The sequence below is a fragment of the Lytechinus pictus genome, chromosome 18, assembly GCF_037042905.1.
Source record: "Lytechinus pictus isolate F3 Inbred chromosome 18, Lp3.0, whole genome shotgun sequence".
NCBI classification, from domain to species: Eukaryota; Metazoa; Echinodermata; class Echinoidea; order Temnopleuroida; family Toxopneustidae; genus Lytechinus; species Lytechinus pictus.
The window spans coordinates 4,137,593-4,143,592 of NC_087262.1; the positions used below are offsets into that span (position 1 = coordinate 4,137,593).

Sequence of the window (6,000 nt, forward strand, 5' to 3'; positions counted from 1 at the left end):
TATCTATAAGCGCTATTACCCCGGTCATCGGATCCTGGCTTTCCAGCACAAAATAATTATACACCTTTCTCCACTCCCCGCGGAACATTCCACCAAGAGTTTTCAAACTGAATCGCTAGGCATACTACATTGGCTTTCGCCTCCTACCGGGTACCCATTTAACACCTATATAAAAGGAGAGTGATGCCTTGCCTGAGAGTGCATGAGCGTTGTGGCCCAGTGGATTAGTCTTCGGACTTTGAAACAGAGGGTCGTGGGTTCGAATCCCAGCCATGACGTAATTTCCTTCGGCAAGAAACTGATCCACAATGCGCTGCACTCAACCCAGGTGAGGTAAATGGGTACCGGTAGGAAGTAATTCCTTAAAAAGCTGTGTGCGCTATGAACGCCTAGCTTAGCCGGGTAATATAGGAGCGCCTTGAGCACCTAACAAGGTGGATATGTGCGCAATATAAATACCCTATATTATTATTATTGCCTATATGGACTCTAGGCCGCGGTGAGTTTCGAACACACGGCCGTCTGATTACAACTGTACAAGGCGAGAGTCAGACAGTCGCAGTCGCATCGAAATGTCATCATGGTCATTCATACGAGAAGAGGGGATAATTCTCTCCATTAATTCTAATTGATAGTCAATCCGTTGATAACCACTGAAGCCGTGACATTTTGCTTGAGCACCATGTAGAGGTATAGAGTGATATACATCCAGCGAATGACAAAGTATTCAACTTTACATGGTGTGACCAATGTAGAATATATCGTCATAATTCGTACAAGAAATGGAAACTGCATAACTCGGCGCATGCCTAGAGCTACTTACACTTTCCTCAACCACTATGTATAGAAAGATTTTAGACACTGTATTTTATTTGAGATCAATCTTTATTTTAAGATTGATTGCAACACATAATTTATGATTCACCGGACTAGCAAAATTTTATTTTCAATCGCTATCTGCAAGAAAAGTAGTTTTCGAATGTCCCAAGGCACAACGCAGTAACTACTATAGTCTTTAATCGTTATTGTTTAAAATCAACAAATTCTTATCATGCATTTTTCACAATCTTTTGCCAAGTTAAACGGTTGACAAAACTTGTTTCATCTTTTTATTACCCCTGAACATCGCACAAAAATCTAATTAGTCAAAGGAATTATATTCCATATCTGAAGAAATATTTATTTCTTCTGTTTCCTTGTCTAGTCATTTTTTTTTAGGTGATAAAACACAGAATATGGAACGATTGTTGTGCAAGGGCGAAAGGTATTGGCCCGAATTCACAAAGGTGGACTAAAGTTATACCCGGGGTATAAAACGCGTCATTTGACGTCATTTTAATCCATGGACTAAAGTTAGCACCTAGGGGCTAACTTTTGCGATTCACAAAGGTCGACTAAAGTTATACCGGGGTATAAAACGCGTCATTTGACGTCACGACTTAGTCAGCTCTTTGGGGTGGACTAAATCGGTGGGTTAAAGTTAGTCCACTGTTTTAACCAATCAGAGAGCAGCATTTCGATTGCGGAAAAGTTTGCTGCAAGAAAAAAGTTTTTTGGACAGAGACGAGATTCGGTGTGATCGGCTTATCTAAAGCTTCATATTTCACGACTTCGACCGAGATTGTAAGTAAATTACATAATTTTTGGAGCTTAAATCATGACGGAGCATTCAGTTCCATCTGTAACTATTATTGATAGCTTTAACTTTCCAAAAGGTATACTCGAAAACTTGAAATGGTATCTGAATCATTGTTATCGTCGCGTCTCTAAGCTGCTCAGTCCCAGCCATGTACTTTTGTGTGCGTTCATATCTATATGAGCATTGCAGTGCGAGACGCAATTAGCGTACACTACACAGGCCAGGTAGGCGTGATTGAAAGGTCGATACTATTTGCTAGTTATGTCAGCTCAGGCAGTGATTTTCGATTTCGTGTGATTTTCATGGAATTTTTGTTGTCTACGATACCCCTGCCACTCCTCCTGGCCTGATCCTCCTGGCCTGCCACTCCTCCTGGCCCTGCCAACACAGCTACTGTGCATCTAATTTTGTCTGAGACTGAAGCAAGGCCAAGGCAAGTCCAGGAGAGCAGCAATACAAATAAGTTTTTTTTAAACACTACAATACAGAGCCGGTCTAACTTAGACACTCTACTCTGGGCTGGCTTTGTCTTGGCTTGGATAGATGGTCAAGCTATGAAGCTTACCTGGTAGCCATGTTAGAGTTAGTCCTACAACATCGTTGGAGTAAAAAAAATATTTTACTTTTACTAAAACTAAGTTTTACTGACCTTCGGCATTGCATTTGAGATCAATATAGATTTACGGTGTCGTCAAAACATTAAAAAATAATGGAAATCCTAGACCTAGGCTTAACTGATTATTTGAGTAGATCTAACTCAGTAACTGAGGTCTAACTTTGAAAATTCTCTCTTTTGGGGGTTATTTTCTCTACCCCACCCTCTTTGTTTCAAGTATTTTTTTTTCACAAGGAGTCCCAATGTTATATTCACATGAGACCACAGACAAGTGCATTTGATCTTCAGTCCTCTACATTTGTAGTAGACCGATAAATAGGTTTATTTCTGTCAGGGATATGCTCCCCTGAGATTTCATGTGGCTCCGCAGCATCCCGTCCCACCAAAAAAAAAATCAGAAAATGTTGAAAGACTCCTCTGAAACAGCAGATTTTATCAATCTACATTTGTAGCTACTTTATTATTTTTTCTTTGATATACCTTGACATTGCAGTATGATTGATGAATAAATATTTTTTTCATTATTTTTTTTCTTCCATATCAGCAACAGACCATACATACTTGGCAGATTGTGCTCAATCCAGACAAAGCAAACATGGCTCACAATTTTGAACTGCCGTGCCGTCTTGCAAGAGAGTGAGGTATGCCTTATCAATTCATATTTAAAAAAAATTAAATGTCATTAAAATGGCCTTTTTTAATAAAATATTATTTCTGGGATTTGAATTCATCATGTAATTGTAAATGTATCATGTGACATGTATGTTACTTTTTCATTCTTGTCATAGTAATTGACAAAAAAGAAGAGGGGGGGGGGACCTTGCTTGTGTGTTATTAACATATATATTTGTCTACTGGTCACTAGGCTTGTTGATCTCCAATTAATCCTGACATTTTGTTGAATATTTATTTAAAAGAGAGAAAGAAAGCATTGTCAGTCTGATGAATGCCGGAGGGGGGGGGGGTAGAAAAAAAGGTTTAATGAGACTTTGATGAAGATTCATGAAAATATGTTATTCGAAAGTCACTCGCAAGCAATAACCTCTATTTGTGTAAACAAAGTTCCATAAAATTAGTGCCTTGCCTTCTTTATTAAAGCCAATTGAAAGTGATTCAGTTAATCAGTTTTCATAGAAGCATCTCTAAGACGTGCGTGGTTTGATCAATGATGATGATCAGCAACAATTGGCAGGTTTTTCTTCTTCACTTTTACAAGTAGGTAAATAGAAAAGCTACTCATGTCAATTAGAATTTTTATCCTATCTTTTTTTAAGGATTTCTGTATAATCTTTCACATTCTGTTCCTCATTTTAAACACTTTTGAATTAAATGAAATTCAAAGAGTAAATTGCCCATTCATGGTGACTCTTCAACACAATCTTTCAACTTCCATGCAGATTCAGCAACACATAGAAAGACCACAGCATGGATTAAGAGACAGGAAGAATCCATTTGAATACTACGAGGATGAACCTCTCAGAGTGGGGTACCAACAGAGAGAACCACACATTGCCTGTCATGTTACAGGTTTTTACAGGACTTTCTTTTATGTCATTGGTGAGTTTTCATGTGCGAACTATAAAGCAGAGGGTAATTGGGGGGGGGGGGTTCAAATTATGTTCTATGAAAGTGATTTTCCAGGCCAAAAATGATGAGATTTTGATAAAGAACAATTCGACTAGCGAAAACCATCAATATTGGATGGAGAATTATGAATTGATTCAGTTTTAAAGTTTTACATAACTTGGGGGAAACAGTTCTGTGTATCTCATATGCAATATTCATATCCCCACTTGTTCTCTAGTGATCTGAAATTATAATCATTAATTTTTTCCTCCAGGAATGTAAAAATGGGGTTGACTGCTGATTATATATTTAAGATAGTTATTGCGAGTTCAGAATAATGTAAGGATCAAGGATTGGAAGTATCTAGTCATGAAAATTAAGTTTTATGTTTTGCTTAGCATGCAGATTTTCCATTGAGTAATTGTCGCCAGAGCAAATATCATGGAACCCTTGTACATTCATGTGTGGAAAATGTGTGGATGTGACATCATCAGGCTATTTCTTGCATATTCATGAAAACATGCACATGTTTTACAGAAATAATTAATGCAAAACCTAATATTCATTATTAATCATCCAAATTGTATGATTTTTGTTTCTGCTTTCAGCCAGGAGTACTAGTAACCCCTTACATGGGAGGGGGAGTGTTGGGGGTATTTCACAGAAAGGTTTTTGTCGGAATGAAACACGTAACCCTTTGGGTTGGAAATAGGTGGGGATTTTATTTTTCTCTCATTTTTTACAATGTAGCAACATTTTTTAATACAAATATGTCATATTCAAGTGGGAAATTATCATGAAGGATGATTTATAACCACTCAAAAAGAAATATTGGTATGTCATTTCAGCTAGAGAGATATTCTCCATTTTGCATGGATTGTTATTGCAGTAGAGTTTTTTTTTAATGAATCGAAGAAAAATCTCTTTAAACAGTTCCAGTGCATCATAAACATCAGGTCATAACAGAAGCACAATGTTTGCAAATGTAAATGGTAAAGTATCAATTGGCTTTCATATCAATAAACCAATTACATAACATCACTTATCATTCGATAACTAAAGGTACCTTTTAGAAGATGCAAGCAGACGAAGCAACTATATCACAGTCATCCGTGTGCAGAATCATCAAAGATTTTTCTGAGGCAATAGCAAGGAGTAACAGTGAATAAAGTTTCCAATGACGAGAAATTCAAACCACCCAGCGACAATTTGATGATTGCTACAGGTTTCCAAGAGTCATAGGTGCTATCGATTGGGGCCACTCCAGGCCATGTCTACATCAGGAGTCCTGATGGGGAACAAGCCCTGTACTTAGCAGGAAGAACAGGTCTTCTGTAAATGTATAGGTTGGTATACTCACTCAGTTTTCAATGTGATATTCTCTGTATTCAACACCTACTAGAGGTATGTGATAATGAAGAAAAAATATATTGGCCCCTACTACATGTCTTTTACTGTCTTTTATCAAGTTTCAATGTTGTTGGTCAAATTTTTTTCTAATTTTATACTCTTAATATGTGAAACAAGACAATTTCAAAGATTTCACTGAAGAAAAAAAATATAGATAATCTGCTAACTTTCCTATTGCAGGAGAAATGAAAAATAGAAAAAAATGCATTTTGCTTATTCAGGTAAAGGATGTATTAATTGCTTGATCAACGAAGATATATTTCCAGAAAGAATACCGAAGAGCAAATTTTCTAATATTCATTTTGTTTTGATCCTTATTGCAGGTATCCGTTGCTCCTCTCTTTGATGAATTCCTGCCTGCATTCTGTTGTCAATAGAAAAGGACGGTGTGCTACGGGTATTAAGCATTCCATTGGATTATCTGTGCATGAAAGTGGACACTTGTGATAAAAATATGGTAGCTTGGTTGATAGGATGTATTCATGCATTCCGATTTATTATTAGTGATCAAATGACCATCTTGCTTCTTAAATCCCAAAATCACAATATTTTTCTTGTTTGACAAAAGGTTTGGGACGTGAATTCCAGGATGTAAATGACACACATGATGGGCTAATGTATAAGCAGGGACACGAGAGGTATAAGCAACATTTTTTTCGTTTAATTAAGTTTGGCATGAGATGGACTTGGTCTTTCTTATGATTCAGGTATATTTTATACCAATTTTGTTTTAATCAACAATCAATGTTTGAAGCCTCATGATTTCAAT

At 36.9% G+C, this 6,000-nt stretch overlaps 1 long non-coding RNA gene across 1 annotated transcript; it reads left to right on the forward strand.

Moving 5' to 3' along the window:
* Positions 1-1,276: 1,276 nt before the first annotated feature.
* LOC135157560 (uncharacterized) lies at positions 1,277-5,719 on the forward strand. The gene is made up of 5 exons (XR_010296547.1): positions 1,277-1,623; positions 2,800-2,896; positions 3,653-3,812; positions 4,884-5,167; positions 5,555-5,719. It is a non-coding gene; the product is annotated as an uncharacterized LOC135157560 (long non-coding RNA).
* The last annotated feature ends 281 nt before the right edge of the window (positions 5,720-6,000 follow it).